Raw genomic sequence first — 26,781 nt, forward strand, 5'->3', positions numbered from 1 at the left:
GGTGTTGACTGTGCACACACCCTTCATTAGAGCTGTTTCTTTGTAGTTAACCTTGTAATCCTCACCCCCTAGCCAAAATAGCATCCATAGGGATGAATAGACAACACATGAGTTGCTCAGTCAGTCCAGGACCTTAGACACAGATGAGGAATGTGTGGCCCCTCCAGATGTTTCTGGACTACAATTCCCACCATCCTTTATCACTGGCCATTCTGGCAATGTCTGATGGGAGTTGGAATCCTATAATATTCTGGTGGCCTAATCGCCAGTCTCAAATCCCCAGTTCTCTTAGAACTGAAAGCTTATTGATTCCTCAGCCTGCTCAGAACATCTGGCATTGGATTCCTGTGCCATGGACTCTCTCCCTCTTAATAAATAAAATCATTGTAAACATTTATTAATACTGCTGCTGCTGCTGCTACTGCTACTGCTACTGCTACTGCTACTGCTACTGCTACTGCTACTGCTACTTGTAATGATCTCAGGCAGGCAAGCAAGCTCTAGTAAGAATTAATGAGTCTCTGGCAGGTTCATGACACCTTTATTTACAACTAACATCCAGAGCATGGCTCCGAGCCTGCTGCTCTTAGCTATGAGTTGGTCACTCTGAGTCTCCGCCCCTTTCTCAGAATGAAGGGCGCCAAAGTCCAGGCCTTCCTCTCTTGTACTTCTGTTGCATTTTAACCCTTCAGCTCTTCTGCTTTGGGGAGAAGGTGGGTGAACTCCCCCCCCCCCGCTATCAAACAAAGATCCCTCTAAACATTGCCTACCTCCTGATTGCATAGCAAGCTCCTCAATGTCATCTATCTCCTCCCCTCCCTCTGACTGCGAGCTTTCCGAGTCTGCTGCTCTATCTGAGTCTGGGAACTCTTGGTGAAGGGGGGCTGAATTAACCCACTCCTGCTGTGTCTGTGACTGCAATCCCTCATCTCAAGAGTCAGACTGTGGCTCCCTCTGTACTAGCATTCCTTCATCTCCAGAGTCAGAAACTTCCCAGGCATTCAATTCAGCCATGTCCCTCACACTACTATTACCATAGGTTAGATCTAAGGACCCCCATTTTTGTCTGATCTAGCATTTTTCTTCCTCGGCTCTGTGACAGAGGGCTCTTGCTTCAATTCACCTGAAGTTCCCCACAAAGTGAGGCACCACTAAAGAGTGGTTTGCAAAACAGAGCCTCCTGCAGATTGTGCCTATCAGGAAATCCCTACTATACATCAATTAAATCAGGTTTTAGTGTTCCAACACCAGATCTCAGACATTGGGTCTTGCTACTCCTGGTTTTTCCTACATCCATTTATTCAAGGAGAGATAACAGCTAGTGAACCTGAGATGTTATGTGTGTCATACATGGGCCATTCCAATGAGCTATGGCCCATTTCCCAATATTGTATGTGAGATGGAGATGTCCTCCTCAAGAGCTCAGCTTCTGATCCTTTCTAGTCCAGCAGCCCTTCATCAGGAGATGTTTGCAAAGCAGATGACTTATGCAGTGATCTATGAGACAGTCCCCATCTCAAGGCAAAGGAACACAAGACTCTGTACTATGCTTTAGAATTTTTATTAACTGCTGTATACATAGGTTATTTTCTCCACAGTGGAGTTATTCAAAGAGATGAAAAGAGAATGACACCCAGGACCACCATGATGATAAAGAGAAGACAACTGGCATGCCTCCTTGAAGTAAAAAAAAAGCAAAGTAAAAAGGAGATGAGAAGAATGAAGGGTTGAAGAAGGAGGCAGGAATAAACTTAAGGCACAGAAAGAGATGAATCAAAGGAGTCCGCCAGCATGGAGGAGGCAGCAGCTCTCAACACTTCACTGAAATTCTTCAGCAGCAGCCTTGCTTAGGATAGCAGCAACAGGAACCACAGCCGCAAGATCCACAGCCACAGGAACCACAGCCGCAAGAGTTGCAGCAGCAGGGGGAGCAGCAGCAGCAAGGAGAGCAGCAACAGGAAGGAGTGCAGCAACAGCAAGGAGTGCAGCAGCAGCAGCAGGGGCAGCAGCAGCACTTGCAGCAGCAGGGAGAGCAGCAACAATTGGAGCAGCAGGACATCTTAGCGGTGGAGAAGGAAGGCAGAGCTGAAAGAAAGCAAGGGATTTCCCATTAAGTAAACACAACGTCCTCAGGCATATTAAAACACTGTAGACATATGCTCTGCATTCAGGTGACCAGAAAATACATGATTTTCACATCATGTTTCCCTCTGAGTGTTCCCAAAAGTTCATTTTGGTTAGCAAAATGGGATGCAGTATTGTCTTGGCTATGCATCTCTACCCTTCTGCTTATCTAGAGCATTGATCCTTGATTCTTGCTCAGGCCAGGTGTGCCGTGCCATTTCAGGAACTGCACAACAGATTGATCAGGAACCACCTCCTTCTCCATCAGGAGCCACAGGCCATGCTGGTATCCTCATGAACATACATGTCTGACAGGAGAATTACATTTAACCATTGTAGCTGTAGATCAACTTGAAATGTGTACTTGGTCAGAAAAAAAGCAAACCTATTTTAGATCCTGTGCAAGACAATAGTAGGCAAACATTCTAGTCCTAAAATTCTGTCAAACGTGAGGCCTGAAGGCAAGATCCTAGCTTCTCTGTGAATGTATAAAGACATGTTCTATAAGAAATGGTGTATCCAGAAGACCTGATTGAGATCTTGCATTCCTCATGCCCAAGAGAGAAGTAAATTTTGAATTTGAATTGCCATCTAAGCAATCACGCTTTTCTCCATGCACACCTCCCCATGTGGCAGGAGACAAAGATTGGCCACCAAGAATAAGAAATATAGTGAGCCAGTACCATTGCAAAACCAGAGCTGCTAGACTACATCTTCAAGATCTCAAGCTCTCTGGAAATCTAGGGAACCAAAAGAATGAAGAGATAGTGGCACAGAACATACCTTTTTCAGTTCTGAGAATTCGTGTGGATGTTGGATCCAGTGAGTGAGTGAAGAACTCCTTCATGGGGGGCCTTTATATACACCTCTGTGAACCCTTCCACAAGCAATTATGAACCACGCAATGATGACAAGGTCTTCATTAAAAGTCCTCTACCACACAATCATCAGGTGCATGATTCTTGACTGTGTCCACATCCTTCCTTTTTAAAGTCAGGTGATTAAGGCTATTCTGCAGTAGTAACACTCTAATTCTCCCTTCTGTCCAAAGGGGGCACTTATGGGATTGCTTGAAATCAAATATGTTCGGATGAACAGGCATCATATGGGCTTCTCTCAAAGATCTGGTGCCTAAGGGATTTAGTATTCAGATTGTTTACCTGTGGACACAACATTTAGGCCACTCTTTCTTAGCACAGCATGCAGCATGTATAAAGTTATTTTAATAAATCAATTATTCAGGATGATACTTGTTTTAAGGACCCTGGATTGAAACCACTGCTAGTCACACTTAGAGCAGGTCCATTGAATTCCATAGAAATGGCTAACATAGGTTTGTTAATTTCAGTGTGCCTTCTCTAAGTAGAACTCATCTGGATACAAGCCAATTGCTCAGATGTCTGGTGCAAATTAGGCTGTAATGTTCTTTCTGGGTGACTGAAAGCTGGAAGACAATCATTAGATATAGCCCAAATGTTTTGCATTCGTCTAGCAATTATTTTTTTGCTGTAATGAACATTTGTTAAAGCTACATATTAAATAAAAACATGTGCAACTGCTACCATTCACCCATTAATCCAGGCTGAGAATTACAGTGTTCCCAGAGTGCACTTTTGATTTCCTCTGTGTTTATATATATAGATAAATAATAGGGGTTGTGAATACAGTCACAAATCACGCACCAGCTAATAATGTGTGGTAGAGGCCAACGTCAAGGTTTAATGTAGAGCTTCTCATTCATGAGTAGAGCTCCATGGCTTGCGGAAAGGTTCACAGAGCCATATAAAAGGACGACAATCCTGGATTCCTTCATTCACTCTCTGGATCCAATATCCACACACCAGTTCCTATAGTCATCCAAGGTAAGCTTGTCTCCAAATATTTATTCATTCTTCTTGTTTTCTTCATTGCAGGGAAACGAAAATTCTGAGCATGTACTCTGGCTCTGGTCTTGGGAAATGCATCTGAATCAAATGCACAGAGTAGTCAACTGTCTCAAAATGGGATTATGTTAGTGTTTCAGATTTCAGCATCTCAACTGCCATATTTTAATACAAAGGTGAAAAGTGGTTTGAATAACAGACTCCTTGTAGGTTCTTTGGGTTTTACCTGATGGGATCATGTAATTATCTCTTCACCATACCTGCGTGATGGATGCTACATTTTCATAAGTTGTGCTTTTGCAGACTGACCGTTTTCCCTGCCTCTGGGGTGTTTAATGGACTCCTTATGGCAGTACAGTGGTACCTTGGTTTGCAACCATTTTGGATTACAACCGTTTTGGATTACAACCATGTAAAACCTGGAAGTGTGTGTCCCTTTTTTGGATTACAACCCTTTTTTATATTACAACCACATTTTGGAGGGGGGAGGCCCCATTGGCGAAAGCGTGCCTTGGGTTACAACCTGTTTTAGTTTACAACCGGACGTCCGGAACGAATTAAGGTTGTAAACCAAGGTACCAAAGATGTAAACTTCTTCTCATATCAACTGAGGTGGAATATTTCACCCATGATATATTTCAAGTATACAGGAGGCAGATGTTTCCCCAATGCTTTATAGAACAAGCGAATCTTTGCTATATACATAGGGAAATTACTTCAGCTGTGTCACAAGTAGGAGGAAAACGATGTGAAATAGGCAGCTCTTAATGCAGAGCACCAGTAAAATGTGTCGTCAACACATCTGATGATGTAGCACTTACTTAACTGGTGATCCCTTGATTTCCTGCAGCTCAAGCTTCCTTCTCTTCCTCAAGATGTCCTGCTGTTGCAAGTGTGGCTGCTCCCCTTGCTGCTGCAAGAAGTGCTGCTGTTCCCCCTGCTGTGGCTGCGGCTGTGGCTGTTGCAAGCAGTGTTGCTGCTCCCCCTGTTGTTGCAAGCAGTGTTGCTGCTCCCCCTGCTGCTGCTCTTCCCCCTGCTGTGGTTCCGGGTGCTGCGGGTCTTCCTGCTGTGGTTGCAAATGCTGCTATCCCAAGCAATGCAAATGCTGAAGAACTCCAAGGGAAACTCTGAATGCAAACAGGGAGTCTACAGCATACAGCCCAAGGAATAATCCCACCACCATGAGTACTGGCTTCAAGGGCTACTGGTTGACTCCTTGCACTCATCGTCCAGCTCTTCTCCCAGGAGCCATCTCTAGCAAGGCATTTGAAACGGTGCCTTTATGACACTCTCAATGTGTTTGACTCTTTCTCTTTTCTCTCACTGCTACATTTCTAAACCTTCTGCTGTTGTAGAATCTACCTGCTTGCATGGCAACAAATAAAATGATAAAGCATCTCTTATATTTTGGTGTATATTTCCCTTAAATTGGGGTGAGAGGAGGCTTTTGGATCCCTGTTGAAATTCACACACTCCCAAGAATATAATTCCCAACAAATTCCTCCGTTGCTTCACTGATCATTTCATTGCCCAGAAGGTGAAGGAAGCAGCTAGGAGATCATCTACATTGGACCTGGTGCTCACTAATAGGCAGGAATTGATCTTTGAATTGGAAGTACTGGGGACCTTGGAAGGAAGTGATCATGTCCTCTTCCCTTTCCTCAGCATACCATGGCGTGCTCCTGTAATCTCAGTCCTTGCTGCAAGGAGGTTTTCCTATCTCCTTGCAGTGCAGTCTGTAGGGGCATCCCAGCCAGTTCATCCAGAATCTGCTCATTCAGACCCGCTTTGTATAATGCAAGCAGGGATTTCCTCTCCCATCCCAGTTGCTGGAAGTACACCTGAAAATCGGCCCGCTACTCTGCCACAATCTGGTTTCCCTGTCTGAGGCTCATGAGCTTCTGGGCAAGCGCCTCTTCCAGTAAAGGATCTAGATAAATACTGCCCATCATTTTTATGAAAGCATCCTAATTGGCAAGTGCTCCATCATTGCTTAACCTCAGGGAGTCACAAAGTGCTGAGCCCCTGCCTCCACTGAGAGCCAGTGTGGTGTAGTGATTAAGAGCAGTAGACTCGTAATCTGGTGAACCGGGTTCGCGTCTCCGCTCCTCCACATGCAGCTACTGGGTGACCTTGGGCCAGTCACACTTCTCTGAAGTCTCTCAGCCTCACTCACCTCACAGAGTGTTTGTTGTGGGGAGGAAGCGGAAGGAGAATGTTAGCCGCTTTGAGACTCCTTCAGGTAGTGATAAAGCGGGATATCAAATCCAAACTCCTCTTCTTCTTCTTCAACTAGGCTAACGAGGAATGACACCCTGTCCTTATCATCATGGAATTCAGCCCCTCGGAGGCTTAAGAAATACAGTCAGGCTCTTTTGAAGGCCACATACTCTGAAGGGTTTCCTGATAATCTGGGGTTACGAGGCTCTTGGATGTCTGCCTCCCATATACCTCCATCAGCTGCCTGAACTACCCCCTCCCCCTTCCAACCTGGTTAATGGCAGTTTCAACTCCTGATTTTGCTGCCAAAGTACCTGATAAGGATCTGCAGGCGGGTTCTGTCCTTCGATTGCACCCGCCTGCACAGCCGTGGGGAGCTGTTGTTGTTCTTCCGTTATCGGCTCCTTCCTTTGCCAACTAATGCAAAGAACTTAGAGAAGCGCCATTCTGTCAGGAGTCCAGGTTCCCAGCTTGAGAACACAGTGAGTGTAGATAATTAAAAAGGAGGATTTATTGCAAAAAACCAACAGATAGCTCTGAATGGCTCTAACAAAGCCTCCGGCATCATTATTCATGATGGCCCTTCTGAAGATTCCTTCCGGTATCTAAATAATATATTGAAACAACGCCCCTTGTGTCTTTTGTTTTGCTTCCTATCTAGAAGCCTTCCCACTGGCCAACTCCTTGGAGAGATTGGATTAGTGCCAACCGCTTCCTTTTCCGATAAACTGTCTCCTTGTCTGTCCGTGCCCATTTGAGCTTCCAGCGTGCTTTGGCAGTGTTCTAGCCTGCTCTCAGCTACTGTCTTATCAGCTCACCCATCAAGGTCAGGAAGAGCCAATTTCTGCAGCTGCCAGCTCTCCCTTCCTGCCTAACATCAAAGCCTCCCTGTTCCTGGTTGCTTTCTGCATTTCGCTGCAAACCCTCTGTAGTGAAGTTGGGAAATCTTAGTATGTCAAACGCTGGTTCATGCAGGAGTGAGGCATGGTGGGAGAGATAAAATTGTGGCCTTCTGTGGAATGGGTGTTTTGTCTCTTTAAATGTAAAACTCCCTGTCTCTAGAAATGTGAGTCAATTACCACTTGACTCTAGGCAGGATGAAGTATTATCTGATTTCCAGACCCTGGCACAGCTGGGGGCCTGAGTGTGGACTGGGTTGTAAAAAAGGCACAGGAGGCTATCAAGTAATTTACAATTTAGGAGCTGGTATGTGTAAGAGGGGACACGGAGTGGCGCTATGGGTTAAACCACAGAGCCTAGGACTTGCCGATCAGAAGGTCGGCAGTTTGAATCCCCGCAACGGGGTGAACTCTCGTTGCTCAGTCCCTGCTCCTGCCAACCTAGCAGTTCGAAAGCAAGTCAAAGTGCAAGTAGATAAATAGGTACCACTCCAGCGGGAAGGTAAATGGCATTTCCGTGCGCTGCTCTGGTTCACCAGAAGCGGCTTAGTCATGCTGGCCATATGGCCCAGAAGCTGTACGCCAGCTTCCTCAGCCAGTAAAGCGAGATGAGCGCCGCAACCCCAGAGTCGGTAACAACTGGACCTAATGGTCAGGGGTCCCTTTACCTTTACCTACGTGTAAGAGAGGCCTGGGAACGGAGGAAAAGCCTTTTGATCTTAAGGTCTCTGAGTCTAAACAAAATTCAGCTGTGCTGGTCTCCTGACAATCAGGAGATATAGTCTCATCATACGGCCATTGGGAATTAACCTAAAGAAATGATTGGTCCCTAACTTGTCCTCCACAAGGGTTTTCAAGGATAAAGGATTTGGGAATTCAGATGCAAAGGGCAGAACATCTTGCCCTAGTACTTCTCCTGGGGGTGTTTGACCAGTGAAAGGACTCTTGACTACTGCTGTGTTTTAAAATATTGTTGCTGTGTGAGTATGGTTTTAGATAGTTATATTTTACAATGTCTTAAATTTTTTGTTTGTAACCTTCTAAGAAATGTGCAACTTTTTGAGTGGCTTTTTCAATAAACTTGGAAAAGGATTTTTTGTCTTTTGTACTCTGTGCCTTGCTAGGGGAAGCTAAACTGGTGCCTTACCGTTTGGTCACCTACCTGTTGAATTTCTGTCTGCGTCACGGTAAAGTGACTCCTTGAACCCCATTCAAGGGTGGTCCAGGAAAGGAGGTGGTGGCAGGTTTACTGTTTGGCTTGTGATTTGCAACAACTAGCGATCTCTCCCCCTTCCTGGCAAAGTCCTGCCGGTGTCTTATGGAATGGTGGGGGGGGTAGATTGTCCCACTCACTACACCCTCACTTTGAGCTGTCTCATTCCTGACAGCATGCCTGCCATATGGAGAGGTGGCAGATCTACAAGGAATCACAAGATCTGTTGTGAACCAACCACAACTTCCTTGTTTCGTCCAATAAAGAGTTAACTTTACTTACGCTGTGCCATTTATAGCTGACCTGCTCCAGAAATGTGCTCCTGGCAACCATGCAATAAAGGACTCAAGTATCTCAAGGAGTGCCTCTGACCAGACCCTGCATCCATCACATGAAGTCCTTCTCCATGTACCCCCACCCTGAGCTACCTGTGGAGGGTGGAGACATAAGAATAGGCCTTCCCAGTGGTGGCTCTCCCTATGTCAAATGCTCTCCCCAAGGAGGCATCCCTGTCACCATCACTATTTGCTTTTAGGCAAATATTTTTTTCATTCACCTATACTATCGGACCTTAATATTCTGCTCATCTTTTAGTAGGGTGAGGCTGAGTCAGATTTTCTATACATATTCCTCTTGCTTTAAATGTTGTTATACTTACTCTTTTATATAAATCATTTTTATTGGTTTATAAAACCAAAGTAAAAATAAACACAAACTAATAAGAACATGCGGGACACAGGTGGCACTGTGGGTTAACCACAGAGCCTAGGAATTGCCGATCAGAAGGTCGGCGGTTTGAATCCCCACGACAGGGTGCGCTCCCGTTGCTCAGTCCCTGCTCCTGCCAACCTAGCAGTTCAAAAGCACGTCAAAGTGCAAGTAGATAAATAGGTACCACTCCAGCGGGAAGGTAAACGGCGTTTCCGTGAGCTGCTCTGGTTCGCCAGAAGCGGCTTAGTCATGCTGGCCACATGACCCAGAAGCTGTACGCCAGCTCCCTCGGCCAATAAAGTGAGATAAGCGCCGCAACCGCAGAGCTGGTCGCGACTGGACCTAATGGACAGGGGTCCCTTTACCTTTACTTTAATAAGAACATCTCTGTATAAGGAGATTCTCTAAATATCAAGACATCCCTCCATGGAGTCTTGTTTTGAGCGTCTACAACTGCATCCATACTCCAATTTTTATATCAAACCATATTGTCCTTAATATTTTTTTACACTATCAGTGAGCCAGAATCCTGCTTTTGTTTCCATCTGTTTCCATTGGTCTCCTAAATAACTTAGACATTTCCCCCATTCTTTTATAAAGCTTTTATCCTCTTGGTTTCTGGGTTTTCCAGTCAGCTTTGCCATCTCACTGCATTCCATCAGCTTGGTTGCTATTCTTCTCTGGTGAGGACTTCTTTCCAACTCATTTGTCATTTTAATGAAAGGTGTGGATATAGCCAAAGGAGATGATTAGATGTGCTGTGCTTGAAAGACATATCCATTGCTACTTAGTCATGAATTTGCCACTTTAGTGGTGCTAAACCGCAGCTGAACCAGCCCTGACAGGATGCCATGCATGTGCTCTCACAATGAGATATGGCCCCCTTCCCAATATTGTACGTGAGATGGAGATAAGCTCCCCAGGAGCTGAGCTAGTGATGCTTTTCAGGCTGGGAGCTCTTCAGCTGCAGATTCTTGGAGAATGCAAAGCAGATCACCTGTTTGGGGATCTTTGCCAAATTCTGCATCTCAGGGCAAATGAACACAACAAGGCTACGTACCATGCTTTAGAATGTTTATTAATTGACACAAGGAAAGGTTTTCTTTCCACAGAGGAGTTATTCAAGGAGATGAAAGGAGAGTGACTCCCTAGACAACTAAGGTGATAAAGAGAAGACAACTGGCATGCTTCCTTGAAGGAAAACAAAGCAAAGTAAGAAGGAGATGAGAAGACTCCAGGGTTGGAGAAGGAGGCAGGAATAAACTTAAGACAAAGGAACAGATGAATCCAAGGAGTCCACCAGCATGGAGGAGGCAGCAGCTCTCAACACTTCACTGAACTTCTTCAGCAGCAGCCTTGCTTGGGATAGCAGCAACAGGAACCACAGCCACAAGATCCACAGCCACAGCCACAGGAGCCACAGCCGCAAGAGTTGCAGCAGCAGGGGGAAGAGCAGCAGCAAGGAGTGCAGCAACAGCAAGGAGTGCAGCAACAGGAAGGACTGCAGCAGCAGCAGGGGCAGCAGCAGCACTTGCAGCAGCAGGGAGAGCAGCAACAATTGGAGCAGCAGGACATCTTAGCGTTGGAGAGGGAAGGCAGAGCTGAAAGGATTCAAGGGATTTCCCATTAAGCAAGTACAACGTCCTCATCCATATTAAAAACACTGTAGACAGATGCTCTGCATTCAGGTGACAAGAAAAGACATAATTTTCACATCATGTTTCCCTCTGAGTGATCCTAAAAGTACATTTTGGTTAGCAAAATGGGATGCACTGTTGTCTTGGCTATGCATTTCTACCCTTCTGCTTATCTAGTGCATTTATCCTTGATTCTTGCTCAGGTCAGGTGTGCTGTGCCATTTCAGGAATTGCACAACAGATTGTTCAGGAACCACCTCCTTCTCCATCGGGAGCCACAGGCCGTGCTGGTTTCCTCATGAACACACATGTTTGACAGGTGAATTATATTCAACCATTATAGTTGTAGATCAATATGAAATATGTGCTTGGTAAGAAACCCCCCGCCCTGCCCCCATTTTAGATCCTGTGCAAGATGATTGTAGGCAAATTTCTAGTCCAAAAATGCTGAGAGAACTGAGGCTTGAAAGCAAGATCCAAGCTTCTCTGTGAATTAGTAAAGACATGTTTTGTATCCAGAAGACCTTTTTGAGATCTTGAATCCCTTGTGTCCAAGAGAGAAATAAGTCTTGAATTTGAATTAGCATCTAAGAAATCACGCTTTTGTCCATGCACAACTCCCCATGTGGCAGGAGGCCAAGCTTTGTCACCAAGAGTAAGATAAATAGTAAGCAAGTTGCATTGAAAAACCAGAGCTGCTAGACTACATCCTCAAGACCATACCTCTCCTGGAACTGAAAGAATGAAGAGATAATTGGAGGAACTTACCTTTTTTCAGTTGTCAGAATTGGTGTGGATGTTGGATCCAGTGAGTGAGTGAAGAACTCCTGAATGGTGGGCCTTTATATACACCTCTGTGAACCCTTCCGCAAGCAATTATGAACCACGCAATGATGACAAGGTCTTCATTAAACCTTAATATGGGCCTCTACCACACAATCATCTGGTGCGTGATCCTTGACTGTGTCCACATTCTTCCTTTCTGAAGTCAGGTGATGAAGGCTATTCTACAGTAGTAACGCTCTAATTCTCCCTTCTGTCCAAAGGGGGCATTTATGGGATTGCTTGAAATCAAATATGTTTGGATGAACAGGCATCATGTGGGCTTCTCTCCAAGATCTGGTGCCTAAGGGTTTTAGTTTTCAGATTGTTTAAGCTGTGGACACAACATTTAGGCCATTCTTCCTTAGTACAACCTGCAGCAGGTATAAAGTGATGTTAATAAGACAATGATTTAGGATGATAGATATTTTAAGGACACTGGACTGAAACCACTGCTAGTCACACTCAGAGCAGGCCCATTAAAGTCCACAGAAATGGCTAACTTAGGTTTACCTACTCTAAGTGGAACTCAGCTGGATGCAAGCCAATTGCTTTTGCATTGTTCAGATGTCAGGTGAAAATTAGGCTGTGGAGCCCAAGTGTTTGTCTAGCAATTATTTTTTACTGTAATGAACATTTGTTAAAGCTACATATTAAATAAAAACATGTGCAACTTCTATCATTCACTGTCCTGGTCAGCTACTTTTAAAAAATAAAAGATGGCCCATGCTATTGACATCTGCTCATTGCTGATAAATATGTGTTATGAGGATCAAATCCCAAGACGTGGGAATACAATCGTCAGGTGCTTTGAGCTTGAGGCAGGAAATACAGTCAGAAGATCTGGAGAATTTTTCCTGGCTAAAAAAACAGTGCAGGATCTCAATGAGAAGCTCTCATTATCTTCGTTCCTCATAGCATAATTGTTTTAAAACCAATCCCATAACTGCCCCTTCATCTGGCCTGAGAATTACAGTGTTTCCAGAATTCAGTTTTAATTTCTTCTGTATTTATATAGATAAATAATAGGGGATGTGAATACAGTCACAGATCACGCACCAGTTAATAATGTGTGGTGGAGGCCAACGTCAAGGTTTAATGTAGAGCTTCTCATTCATGATTAGTGCCTCATGGATTGTGGAAGAATTCACAGAACCATATAAAAGGACCACAATTCTGGAGTTCTTCATTCACTCTCTGGATCCAATATCCACACACCAATTCCTATAGTCAACAAAGGTAAGCTTGTTTCCAAATATTTAATCATTCTTCTTGTTTTTTTCATTGGAAGGAAATGAAAATTCTGAGCAGGTAATCCAGTGGCTCTGACTTGCAAAATCATTCTGAACGGAACGTGCACAGGAGCTATCAGTCCCAAAACTGGATTTTTTTTAGTGTTTCAGATTTCAGCATCTCAACTGGCATATTTTATTTCATAAAGCTAAAGTGTTTTCTATAACGGACTTTTTATAGGTTCATTGGCACGGCAAAGGCCAAAGTAGATGGTACCATCGAATTATCTCTTCACCATATCTGTTTCATGGATTTGCAATTTTTAGTTCTGAGGACTGACCATTTAAGCTGTCTTGGGGCTGTTAACCGGAGTTCTCAGGGGAACTATTAAGTAATGACTTCCCTTGAGATGTCAACTTTTTCTCATATCAACTGAAGAATATTCCATGCATTTTAGAGACAAAGATATATATAATAATTTATGTCAGCAGAAAAAAATGTAAGACATAGATATAACCAGCCCATGTGTAATATGCATCCTGCTATGATAGAATCTGGATTTCCTCTAGGCTCTTATTTATTTTATACTTGAGGAAAACTCTGAATTCCCCTTAACACAGAAAGCAAAATGGTCCAGGATTTACAATGAAGGCAGAATCACTATTGAATTCTTGGTTGGACAAATTGGTCCATTTCAGCATTCATCAGGCAGATGTTTCTACCATGCTTTATACAGCAAGCAAATCTTTATTGAATATAGGGAAATTATTTCAGCTGTGTCACGAGTAGGAGGAAAACAATGTGAAATAGGCATCTCCTAATGCAAAGCACCAGTAAAATTTGTGTTTAACACATCTGACGATTTAGCTCTTTGTTAACTGGTGATCCCTTGATTTCCTGCAGCTCAAGCTTCCTTCTCTTCCTCAAGATGTCCTGCTGTTGCCAGTGTGGCTGCTCCCCTTGCTGCTGCAAGCAGTGCTGCTGTTCCCCCTGCTGCGGCTGCAGCTGTTGCAAGCAGTGTTGCTGCTCCCCCTGTTGTTGCAAGCAGTGTTGCTGCTCCCCCTGCTGCTGCTCTTCCCCCTGCTGTGGTTCCGGGTGCTGTGGGTCTTCCTGCTGTGGCTGCAAATGCTGCTATCCTAAGCAATGCAAATGCTGAAGAACTCCAAGGGAAACTCTGAATGCAAAGAGGGAGTCTGCAGCATACAGCCCAAGGAATAATTCCACCACCAGGAGCTCTGGCTTCAAGGCTGCTGGTTGACTCCTTGCACTCATCTTCCTGATTCACTCAGTCATTCGCCCAGGAGCTATCTCTAACAAGGAAGGCATTTGAAATGTCTGTGACTCTTTCTCTTTTCTATCTCTTTTCTATCTCTGCTACATTTCTAAACCTTCTGCTGTTGTAGAATCTACCTGCTTTCACGGCAACAAATAAAATGGAAAGCATCTGTTATAGTTTGGTGTATCTTTCCCTTAAATTGGGATGAGAGGAGGCTTTAGGATACCTGTTGAAACTCACACACTCCCAAGAATATAATTCCCAACAAATTTCTCTGTTGCTTCACTGATCATTTCATTGCCCAGAAGGTGAAAGAAGTAATAAGGGGACCTGGTCCTTACCAATTGACAGGAATTCATCATTGAATAAGAAGTACTGGGGACCTTGGAAGAAAGTGGTCATGTCCTCTTGGGTTTCATGATACAGAGACGTGGGAAATCTGGATGCGTTTGGATACGTATTCTGGATTTAAGAGTGCTGATTTCAAAAAGCTTAAGTAGCTGCTGAGTGAGATCCCATGGTCAGAAAAACTCAAAGAGAAGGGAGTCCAGGAGTGATGGGAGTTGCTTAAAGCTGAAATATGGAAGGCACAAATGCAAACAATACCAACAAGAAAGAAAAGTTGGAGACATCTAAAGAAATCAGTGGCTAGGGAGTGAGAATTACAGGGTTAACTACAAAGAAACAGCTCTAATGAAGGGGGTATGCACAGCCAAGGATCATACACCAGATGATGTTGTAGTGGAAGCCAATGCCGTGTTTTAATGGAGACATGAGCATCGTTGAGTAATGGTTCACTACTAGGGTGAGCAGTCGCAGAGCTGCATAAGAAGTCTACCTCCTGGTAGTTCTTCACTCACTCAGAGAAGGCCATATCGAATCTTGTTTCTCATACTAGACAACAAGGTTATGACAGCACTTATGCAAAAAATTGAGATATTAGTGAATCAAAGGACAATCCTAGACTCACAGCTGTGATGGACAGAGTGAGTTAAGGTCCCAAGGAGGTCTATCAAAAGCTCTTTTTTTTGCAAGGGTCTCATAATTGCTGCAAAGAAAGCTAGGATATCCCACTGAGGTATGGATTCATTTAGCACCCCAGTGTTAATGAACTTAGAGTATAGTTCACTTCCTAGTGGGAGGCAGAATTCATATATATGGGTGAATAAATCCATGGGCTAAGAGAGGAGATCTTGGAGGAGGAGGGGTGGTCAGATCAGTTGCTATCTTCAATGTTATAGAAATACATTGGCCTGGATCCACAAGTAATAAATAATAATGATAATAAATTTTAATTTATACCCCGCCCTTCCCGATTCAGAAAACAGGGCTCAGGGCGGCTAACAACCAATTTAAAACACTTAATTGATGCAACAATTTGGGCCAGTGGGGACACCAGGGGAGAATTAGCTGTGGGATCCCAGAGTGGAAAAAAGGGAAAGGGAGGGAAGGAAGGGGAATAAAAGGTCAGGCTAAGTTCAAATTGAAAGCCAGCTGGATACTGTAGCTCTGTCTTACAGGCCCTGCAGAAGGAGGTTAAATCCTGCATAGCCCTGGTCTCATGGGACATAGCGTTCCACCAGGTCAGAGCCATTACTGAGAAGGCCCTGGCCCTGGTGGAGGATAATCTGACTTCCCTAGGGCCCAGGACCTCTAAACTATGATTATTCATGGACCTTAAGGTCCTCTGTGGGGCATACCAGGAGAGGTGGTCCTGTGCACTCAAAATGATGCACTTCAGAGTATAATATCTTCCCTTTCATAGGCATCCAATAATGAGGTTTGCAGGAGAGAGCCTCATGCAAATACCACCACAAAGGGAATTGCTTCTCCCCATCCTCATTACATCCATTTGCTCAAAGACAGATAACGGCTTGTAATCCTCGGATGTTACATGTGTATCAGGGCCTGGCTAGATGAGGATGAATGATGGGAGGCTACAGCCAGTGGGAAACACCCCCCACCACCACCACCAGGGGAACATCAGAGGTGGAAGCTTCTGAGCCAGGACAATGATGGTGGGATACAGGACAGTTCAGAGAAAGAAGGGGGAGAGACAGGCTGGAGGCTGAGCAAGCCACAGTTTTATGTTAGAGTAAGTGAAATATACTCAGAGTCGCAAAGTGATTTCATGCTCTTTATTCAGCTCAGAGTGGTGAGGAGGAATGAATGAATGTCCTCTCAAAGTATCTGCTTTATGTACATTATTTACACAATGGGCTGCACATGATTGGCTAATTCCGGAATACTACTGTAAGCCAATCAGGTTGTGGATTCGCTTCTATCTGGAGAATGATTGGGTGGTTCCTGCCAACCAATCCTACTGCTGCGTTGTTCTAGGACCAATCAGACTACTGCATTCTGAATCCTATTGTTATAGGGCCAATCAGACTGCTGCATTTTGGATCCTATTCAACTCAGTAAATAACAGTAAGGCAGCTGAGAAGGAGGAGGGGCTGAGGCTGTGACAGATCCATAGCAGCCTGCCAGTTCCACTATTTTCCCCTCTCCTCCTCCCCTATCTCCAAGAATGAGGAGGGTGTTACATGCAGCAGAACGAAAGGTGCAGAGAACCCCTCCTCACATGCGTTTGTGACTATCAGGAAGGCAGATGCCTGGGGAAGAGGCATAGGAGGCTCAGATCCTCAGTTCTGGCAATTGTTTCATCAGGCTAGTCCTGCCAGTGGAGACCTCTTGTTTGTGTTTCATATCTCGAATTGAGAATTAACTTTACTGATCCTCTCTGAGTCTCAGTGCTGAACCACAGCTGAACCAGCCCTGACAGGGTGCCATGCATGTGCTCTCACAATGAGATATGGCCCCCTTTCCAATATTGTATGTGAGATGGAGATGTGCTCCCCAGGAGCTTAGCCAGTGATCTTTTCTAGGCTGGGAGTTCTTCAGCTGGAGATTCTTGGAGAATGCAAAGCAGATCACCTGTTTGGGGATCTTTGCCACATTCTGCATCTCAGGGCAAAGGAACACAACAAGGCTATTTACCATGCTTTAGAATTTTTATTAATTGCCACCGGGAAAGGTTTTCTTTTCACAGAGGAGTTATTCAAGGAGATGAAAGGAGAGTGATGCCCTGGACAACCAAAGTGATAAAGAGAAGACAACTGGCATGCCTCCTTGAAGGAAAACAAAGCAAAGTAAGAAGGAGATGAGAAGAATCCAAGGTTGGAGAGGGAGGCAGGAATAAACTTAAGACAAAGGAACAGATGAATCCAAGGAGTCCGCCATCATGGAGGAGGCAGCAGCTCTCAACACTTCACTGAACTTCTTCAGAAGCAGCCTTGCTTAGGATAGCAGCAACAGGAACCAAAGCCGCAAGATCCACAGCCACAGCCGCAGGAACCACAGCCGCAAGAGTTGCAGCAGCAGGGGGAAGAGCAGCAGCAAGGAGTGCAGCAACAGCAAGGAGTGCAGCAGCAGCAGCAGGGGCAGCAGCAGCACTTGCAGCAGCAGGGAGAGCAGCAACAATTGGAGCAGCAGGACATCTTAGCGGTGGAGAGGGAAGGCGGAGCTGAAAGGATTCAAGGGATTTCCCATTAAGCAAGTACAATGTCATCATCCATATTAAAAACACTGTAGACACACGATCTACATTCAGGAAACCAGAAAAGACATAATTTCCACATCATGCTTTCCCTCTGAGTGATCCTTAAAGTACATTTTGGTTAGCAATATTCTAACAGTTCTGCTGGGATGCAGTATTGTCTTGGCTATACATCTCTACCCTTCTGCTTATCTAGAGCATTGATCCTTGATTTTTGCGCAGGTCAGGTGTGCTGTGCCATTTCAGAAATTGCACAACAGATTGTTCAGGAACCACTTCCTTCTCCACCGGGAGCCACAGGCCATGCTGGTCTCCTCATGAACACACATGTTTGACAGATGAATTATATTCAACCATTATAGCTGTAGATCAATATGAAATGTATGTTTGGTCAGAAACCCCCCGCCCCGCCCACCCCCCATTTTAGATCCTGTGCAAGATGATAGTAGGAAAATCTCTAGTCCTAAAATGCTGAGAGAATTGAAGCCTGAAGGCAAGATCCTAGCTTCTCTGTGAATGAGTTAAGACATGTTTTGTATCCAGAAGACCTTTTTGAGATCTTGAATCCCTTGTGTCCAAGAGAGAAGTAAGTCTTGAATTTGAATTAGCATCTAAGAAATCACGCTTTTGTCCATGCACAACTCCCCATGTGGCAGGAGGCCAAGATTTGTCACCAAGAGTAAGATAAATAGTGAGCAAGTTGCATTGAAAAACCAGAGCTGATAGACTACATCCTCAAGACCATACCTCTCCTGTAACTGAAAGAATGAAGAGATTATTGGAGTGAACATACCTTTTTCAGTTCTCAGAATTGGTGTGGATGTTGGATCCAGTGAGTGAGTGAAGAACTCCTGAATGGGGGCCCTTTATATACACCTCTGTGAACCCTTCCGCAAGCAGTTATGAACCACACAATGATGACAAGGTCTTCATTAAACCTTAATATGGGCCTCTACCACACAATCATCTGGTGCGTGATCCTTGACTGTGTCCACATCCTTCCTTTCTAAAGTCAGCTGATTAAGGCTATTCAACAGTAATAACACTCTAATTCTTCCTTCTGTCCAAAGGGGGCACTTATGGGATTGCTTGAAATCAAATATGTTAAGATGAACAGGCATCATATGGGCTTCTCTCAAATATCTGGTGCCAAAGGGATTTAGTTTTCAGATTGTTTAGCAGTGGACACAACATTTAGGCCATTCTTCCTTAGTACAACCTCGCAACATGTATAAAGTGATGTTAATAAAACAATGATTTAGAATGATAGTTGTTTTAAGGTCACTGTGTAGCAGCCACTGCAAGTCTTATTCCGAGCAAGCCCATTAAAGTCCATAGACATGGCTGACTTAGGTTTGCCTACTCTAAGTAGACCTCAGCTGGATGCAAGCCAATTGCTTTTGCATGGTTCAGATGTCAGGTGAAAATAAGGCTGAGGTGTTCTGTTTTGTATCTGTCTAGTAATTAATTTTTTACCGTAATGAACATTTGTTAAAGCTACATATTAAATAAAAACATGTGCAACTGCTACCATTCACTGTGCTGCTCAGCTACTTTTTAAAGAAAAATAAAAGATGGCACGTGCTATTAAGTTGTGCTCACTGCTGATAAATATGTGTTATGAGGATAAAATTCCAGGACCCGTGAATACAAACGTCAGGTGCTTTGAGCTTGAGGCAGGATGTAGAATCAGAAGATCTGGAGGATTTTTCCTGGCTAAAAAGAAAAGTGCTGGATCTCAATGAGAAGCTCTCATTATTTCCGTTCATCATAGCATAATTGTTTTAAAACCAATCCCATAAATGCCCCTTTGTGAATACAGTCACAGATCACGCACCAGCTAATAATGTGTGGTGGAGGCCAACGTCAAGGTTTAATGTAGAGCTTCTCATTCATGAGTAGAGTCTCATGGCTTGCAGAAGGGTTCACAGAGACATATAAAAGGACCACAGTTCTGGATTCCTTCATTCACTCTCTGGATCCAATATCCATACACCAATACCTATAGTCAACAAAGGTAAGCTTGTTTCCAAATATTTAAACATTCTTCTTATTTTCTTCATTGCAGGGAAATTAAAATTAAGAGCAGGTACTCCAGTGACTCAATCTCTTAACAGTCTCAAAACTGGATTTTGTTAGTGCTTCAGATTTTGTGAAATGTCTTGTGAAATGCATCTGAATCAAATGCACAGAGGAGCCAACAGTCTCACAGTTTGGATTCTGTTAGCATTTCAGATTCAGCATCTCAACTGGCATGTTTTAATACATAGATGAAAAGTGGGTTGAATAACAGACTCCTTGTAGGTTCTTTGGGTTTTACCTGATGGGATCATCTAATTATCTCTTCAACATATCTGCGTGATGGATGCTACATTTTCATAAGTTGTATTTTTGAGGACTGACCAGTTCCCCTGCCTCTGGGCGGTTGAATGGAGTCCTTATGGCAGTAGTGACTTCCCTAGAGATATACCATATTTTTCGTCCCATAGGACCCTCCGTCCCATAGGACGCATCTAGTTTTTTTTGGGGGGGGGGATAAAGGGGGGGAATCCTTCATTTCCCCCCCCCCAAAAAAAAAGCAGGTCGGGGAAACCGAACCAGGTCGAGGAACAGCGGGATGGCGGCGCTGCGCCTCTCTGCTGTCCCCCGAGCTTGTGGGGCTGGCCAATGTCTGCCTGGCGCGAGGGGCGCTCTGCTATCCGCAGCATGGCGAGCCCTGCGGGGAACTACTGCAGGGCTCCCCACGCTGCGGAGGTGTTCCTGAAGCGCCGGGCGCTCTGCTTTCAGCGCGCCCGGCGCTCCGGGAAGCAACCTGCTTTCCGCAGCCTAGACATCCTTGCGGGACCGCCCACAGGGCTGCCTAGCCTGCGGATGTGTTCCTGAAGCCTGGAGAGCGAGAGGGGTCGGTGCGCACCAACCCCTCTCGCTCTCCAAGCTTCAGCAAAAGCCTGCATTCGCCCCATAGGACGCACCCAGATTTCCCCTTCATTTTTGGAGGGGGAAAAGTGCGTCCTATAGGGCGAAAAATATGGTAAATTTCTTCTCGTATCATCTGAGGAGGAACATAACACCCATGATATATTTCAAGTATACATCAAAATTACTGATACCTACAACATAAAAAGGTAACACATGGAAATAACCAGGGAACATGTCATATATATAAATCTGTGAGAGAATCAAGACTGCTTGCAAAGCCCTTTTGCTTTTATACTGGGGGACACACCGGAGTTTCCTCTTAGATAAAGGGGGAAATGGCCCAGGATTTAGTGTGAAGGTAAAACCAATATTGAATTCTTGGTTGGACAGAATGCTCCATTTCAACACTCAACAGGCAGACATTTCTCCCATGTTTTAAACAACACGCAAATATTTGCGTAATGTAGGCAAATAATTTCAGCTCCCTCACGAGTAGGAGAAAAGGTATGTGAAATATGTAATGCATAATAAAAAGACAAGTAAAAGATGTCTTTAACACATCAAACAATGTGGCGCTTAGTTAACTGGTGATCCCTTGATTTCCTGCAGCTCAAGCTTCCTTCTCTTCCTCAAGATGTCCTGCTGTTGCCAATGTGGCTGCTCCCCTTGCTGCTGCAAGCAGTGCTGCTGTTCCCCCTGCTGTGGCTGTTGCAAGCAGTTTTGCTGCTCCCCCTGTTGTTGCAAGCAGTGTTGCTGCTCCCCCTGCTGCTGCTGTTCCCCATGCTGTGGTTCCGGGTGTTGTGGATCTTCCTGCTGTGGCTGCAAATGCTGCTATCCTAAGCAATGTAAATGCTGAAGAACCCCAAGGGAAGCTCAGAATGTTTACAGGGAATCTACAGTTTATAGTCCATCGAATAATCCCACCACCATAAGTGCTGGCTTCAAGGGCTACTTCTTAATTCCTGACATTCAGACTATATATCTCTCTGGAATGTGCTTAATCCTCAAGTTGTGTCTTCCTCTCCTCTTCTTGTTCTGTACTCTTTGACTCGCCTGGATGTTCTCCTAGGAGCCATCTCTAACAAGGCATTTCCCATGATGCCATCATGGCACTCTCTATGTGTGTGACTCTTTCTCTTTTCTCTCTCTTCTACATTTCTAATTCTTCTTTTATTGTACAATCTACCTGCTTGCACGGCAACTAATAAAATGGCAAACCGTCTCCTAAAGTCTTGTTTTATCTTTGCCTTAAATTGAGTTGAGGGGAGGCTCAATGTGTGTGAGCAGCCCCTGCTTTGGATGTACATCATACCCCACCCCAATCGATGGCATTGAATGATCCAGGGGGGTTGGGGGAAATGCACTGCTGCTTGAGTTATTAAAGGGCTACTCCAAGATGATGTAGGTAGATGATTCAGGGGTAGGTGGACCAACCATGTCATTGGACCATTCACATATATGGTATAGAAGCAATACATAGGAACTGTTCTGTAAGCAGAATGCCCAAGGTTCAATCACTGAATTACAAGCGGATCTGTCCTGGAGTGTCAACACAAGGGGGCTTGTGAAGAAGGCGCAGCAGAGACTGTACTTTTTGAGAATTCTAAGGAAAAACCATCTTCCGCAGAAACTGCTGCTTGCCTTCTATCACTGTGCCATTGAGAGCGTGCTCACTTATGGCTTATGTGTGTGGTACGGAAGCTGTACTACCCAGGACAGGATGGGGTTGTGCAGGGTTGTTAAGGCAGCAGAGAGCACTGTTGGCTGCCCACTCTCCACCTTAGAGCAGAGTTATGCCACAAGGTGCCATAGGAAGGCACTGGACATAGTAAAAGATCCATCGCATCCTGGTCACTGTCTCTTCGAGCTCCTGCCGTCGGGACGGAGATACAGGACGATGAAGACAAGAACGAGCCGTCTTAAGAACAGCTTCTTCTCCAGAGCGATCTCGGCCCTGAATGGGAAGCCTGGACTTTGAAAGTCATCTAATCTTCCTTGCTGTATTATACTGTTTTGTTTTAATTAGTGTTTTTATAGTTGTTTTGATTTTGTGTGGAATGCCCTACCTGGGTGGATGGAGCAGGCAAGTAATTGCGTTGTCCCCGAGAGGGGGCAATGACAATAAAGATATTATTATTATTATTATTATTATTATTATTATTATTATTATTACATCCCCAGTTAGAAAATCTTCAGCAGCAGTGTTGCTCACTTCCAATCTTTGCTTGCATGCTTCCTGAAGACATCTGAATGGAGTCACCGTAGGTCACTGTTCAGTAGTGGACTAGCTGGTGATTACTTCAGGATTTGGAGGGGTCTTCTTCTGTCCTTATGACTGTCAGGCATCAGATGACGCAAACCCCCACAGTAGGTTGCCAGGAACCGATAAGAAAAGGGAAGTTCTTAGCAATGCTTTTTATTCAATATTCACAGAGAGAGAGGCTTAGAAATGGAGCATCTTGGAGTAATGGTGTTGCTCCGAGTGAAACTCCACACCCTCCATCTCTCCCACTTCCTCATGAGTCATCGCTATGGATGCTGCAAAGTGCCTTTTACCTTTGAGCTCTTTGCTCTCCTACTTTCAAGGCCCACTGTGTTCTGGGAGGGGTTTTTTGGAACGCTTTCTAAATACACTGTGTCCATCAGCTGTCACCCTCCTGGTGTTTCCTCTTCCTTCTCCTTCTCTCCCATTATTTCCCAACTTTCCCCTTCATCTGCCTCTGAGTAGTGATATTCCTCAAACCAACCCCTTCCTCAAACCAATCCTTCTTCTCTGGAAGGGTCAGCCTGGGGAGGTGGCCTCCACCATTCCTCCTCTGCTCAGTCCTTGACAATGACTGTGTTCCAGGTCATTTAAGAACATACAAACATGGGGTTGGATGTGGTGACCCTTGGCTCCCTTCCAACTCTAAGATTTTATGATTCTGAGAAGAGCTTGCTCAGTCAAATCAATGGCCCGTCTAGTCCAGCATCCTGTCCTCACAATGGCAAGACAGATTGCCCATAGTGCACAATCAGGACACAAACACCAGAGCACTGTGGTTTCCAGCAACTAGTATTAAGAACCATTACTGCCTAAAACTTGGAGACATTGCACAGCCATTGTGGTTTGTAGCTCTGGGAGTTTCCACCTCCATGAATTTGTCTAATCCTGCTTTAAAGCCATCTAGTTTGGTGGTCAATACGGCCTCTCAAGGGAGCACCTTTCATTGCTTTAGCTATGCACTGCATGAAGACCTTCTTCTTCTTCTTCTCTGGGATCTTCCAGCAATCAGCTTTTAGACAATGAAAGGTAAAACACACACAAATATACACATGATCTTACACTACCCCAAATGATGGGAGGCTGGGAATTTACCTGGTAGGCTGAGGATCAGTAGACTCAAATGGCTACTAGTTCAAATCAGCCTCAAAATCCCTCCATCCTTCAATTATTTAACAAAAAAAGTACTTTCATTATAAGATAGACACTGACTGGCATCAGCGCTCTGGAGATGAACTTAGACCTTACAGCATGCAAAATAGCTGCTCTACCACAGAGCTTTGATTCTTCCTTCCTAAATGCCCTTTGGGGTTTCCTCCCAATTCTATGATTCCTCCAATTCTATGATTCTATTATTCTATGAATTTCTGGGGGCAGGTTCTCCATCTCCAGCCCATCATCAAAACACTACAACTGCCATGGGGGACTTTCTCCAAAGCCTTAGTTAAATCAAAGTACACTATTTCCACAGCAGCCCCATCATCCACCAAGCTCGTAAATCTATCCAAAAAAGAATTGAGATTCACCTGGCATGAACAATTTTTTGAGAAATCCATGTTGAGTCTTAATAATCGCAGCAGCCTTTTCTATGTGCTCATAGGTCAACTGTTTAATTATCTGTGCTATAATCTTTCCTGGTATCGATGTCAAGTTGCCCAGTCTGTAGCTACATGAGTCTTCTCCCCACATACAAACTGTATGAAAATGGGAACAGCATCTGCCCTTGTCCAGTCTGCAGGGACCTCACATTTCCTCCATGGATTCTCAAAAATTATGGACGGAGGCTCTGTGGTTATATCTGCAAGCTCCTTTAGTCTCCTTGGGCACAGCTCATCAGGCCTTGCCAATTTGAATCCATTTAAAGTAGCGAGGTGTTCCCATGCCACCTATTTTCCTACCTGAGGCTGCAGTTCCTTCCTTGCACCTTTTATTCTCTTGTCACCAGGTTGAGTTCTGCTTTAATTTTAAGTGACAGGAGGGACAATGTAGGGGTTGAGCAGTTTCACCTCCTTCACCCAATAGCATTTCTTTGTCCTCTCCACCCAGAGGACATACTGCTTTCTTGTTCTTCAAACATAGCTGATGAAACCACTTTTGTTATTTCATTCTGTCTTGCAAGACCGAGATCATTCTGAGCTTTTGCTTGCCTGGCCTTCATCTTGCAACTGTTAGCCACTGGTGTATAACCATCCTTCATGATTCTCATTTCCTCCATTTAGCAGATATGCCCTTCTGAAATCTCAACTCTTCTATAAGCTACTTATGCAGCCCCACTGGTTTCCTTAGATGCCTCCAACTTTTCTTTCTTTTTGGTATTGTCTGCATTTGTTCCTTCATTATTTCAACTTTAGGAAACTCCCATCTTTTTGAAATCAGCCCTCTTAAATCCAGAGTACATATCCAAAATACACCCAGATTTCCCTTGTCTGTGTATCATGAAACCCAAGAGGACATGATCACTTCCTTCCAAGGTCCCCAGTACTTCCAATTCAAAGAGCAATTCCTGCCTATTGCTGATAACCAGGTCCAATATAGATGATTTCCTGGTTGCTTCCTTCAACTTCTGGGCAATGAAACGATCAGCGAAGAAACGGAGGAATTTAAGAAGAGATCTCAAAGGAGATGGGGTGGTCGAAACAGTTGCTTTCATCAACATTATCATAGAATCATAGAATCATAGAATCATAGAGTTGGAAGAGACCACAAGGGCCATCGAGTCCAACCCCCTGCCAAGCAGGAAACACCATCAGAGCACTCCTGACATATGGTTGTCAAGCCTCTGCTTAAAGACCTCCAAAGAAGGAGACTCCACCACACTCCTTGGCAGCAAATTCCACTGTCGAACAGCTCTTACTGTCAGGAAGTTCTTATCAAAATATATTAGGCTGGATCCACATGTAGCACTCAATATGATGCAGTTTAAATTCTCACCTCTTCCCTTTCATAGTCATCCAATCAGTGTGATTTGCAGGAGAAAGATCAGGGATGCCAACTTGAATAAAATATTGTGGAGGCCTAGATATGCCCCAACCCACATGAATGCACACACCATTTGAATGACAATGCCCCTCAACTTGGGGGAGCCCAGCCCCCTAAAATATTTTCTAGTGGGGGCTTCGTAGGAGTTGGCTCCTATGAGACAGTGACTCCTGCAGATAGCACCTATCAGGAAATCCCTACCACACATTGATTTAATCAGGTTTTGTGTGTGGCAGCACCTATTTTTCGAATTCTCTGCTGTTACATACCAGACAGGTGCCTTTGATGAGCATCTGTCCCAGAACTCAGACAAAGGACCTTGCTCTTCCTTGTGTTCACTACACCCATTAATTCAAGGAGAGATAATGTTGGGAATCAAGCCTTTATCAGGAGAAACTGGCCACTCTCCAGGCACCCGGCTTGATCTCCTGTTGACCTCCCTGTCTGCATTCCCCGGCAGGATACAGGCTCGGTCGCGATAGGCGATCCTTCTCGGCGTGAGAAGAACACACCTCCTCTTTCCTGCCCCCCCCCCAAGGCAGGGGAAAGAGATAGACAGAAACGTATTTACATTCCTTTATTTCTGTCTTTGCAGCGTTACAAAAATCATGACTGCTCTCTTCAAGATCCAGCAGTCGAGAGACTAACTCCTCCTGTACAGCTCATATTACACTCTGAGCTAATTCCGGTGCCCTCTGCACTGTGAATTGACTGTCCCTCTGTTTCCCATGGAACAGTTCCAACATTCCCATTATGTTTTGCTTTCAAGCTAGCAGTAGCTCGCGGCTGCATTGCTTCAATATCGTAACAGATAATAGCTAGTGAACCTGGGATGTTATGTGTGTCATGCATGTGCCCTTCCAGTGAGATATGCCCCCCTATCCAATATTGCATGTGAGATGGAGATGTGTTCCTCAAGAACTCAGTTTCTGATCCTTTCTAGGCGAACATCCCTTTAGCTGGAGATGCTTGCAAAGCAGATGACTTACGCACGATCTATGACACATTCCCTATCTCAAGGCAAAGGAACACAAGAACACTCT

At 44.6% G+C, this 26,781-nt stretch overlaps 5 long non-coding RNA genes across 5 annotated transcripts; 3 read left to right on the top strand and 2 right to left on the bottom strand.

The window, feature by feature from the left end:
• The first annotated feature begins 3,856 nt into the window (after positions 1-3,856).
• Positions 3,857-5,410, top strand: LOC308575621. The gene is made up of 2 exons (XR_014002894.1): positions 3,857-3,986; positions 4,858-5,410. It is a non-coding gene; the product is annotated as an uncharacterized lncRNA (long non-coding RNA).
• A 4,697-nt stretch (positions 5,411-10,107) lies between these two features.
• On the bottom strand, positions 10,108-11,628 carry LOC308575693. Its single transcript, XR_014002917.1, has 2 exons — positions 11,456-11,628; positions 10,108-10,651 (listed from the first exon to the last, which is right to left on the bottom strand). It is a non-coding gene; the product is annotated as an uncharacterized lncRNA (long non-coding RNA).
• A 930-nt stretch (positions 11,629-12,558) lies between these two features.
• Positions 12,559-14,182, top strand: LOC308576286. The gene is made up of 2 exons (XR_014003172.1): positions 12,559-12,748; positions 13,646-14,182. It is a non-coding gene; the product is annotated as an uncharacterized lncRNA (long non-coding RNA).
• A 2,831-nt stretch (positions 14,183-17,013) lies between these two features.
• Positions 17,014-18,411, bottom strand: LOC308575358. The gene is made up of 2 exons (XR_014002809.1): positions 18,371-18,411; positions 17,014-17,544 (listed from the first exon to the last, which is right to left on the bottom strand). It is a non-coding gene; the product is annotated as an uncharacterized lncRNA (long non-coding RNA).
• A 1,138-nt stretch (positions 18,412-19,549) lies between these two features.
• On the top strand, positions 19,550-21,718 carry LOC308575543. Its single transcript, XR_014002874.1, has 2 exons — positions 19,550-19,594; positions 21,106-21,718. It is a non-coding gene; the product is annotated as an uncharacterized lncRNA (long non-coding RNA).
• Positions 21,719-26,781: the final 5,063 nt, after the last annotated feature.

The sequence above is a fragment of the Podarcis bocagei genome, assembly GCF_964188305.1.
Source record: "Podarcis bocagei genome assembly, chromosome: 16".
NCBI lineage: Eukaryota > Metazoa > Chordata > Lepidosauria > Squamata > Lacertidae > Podarcis > Podarcis bocagei.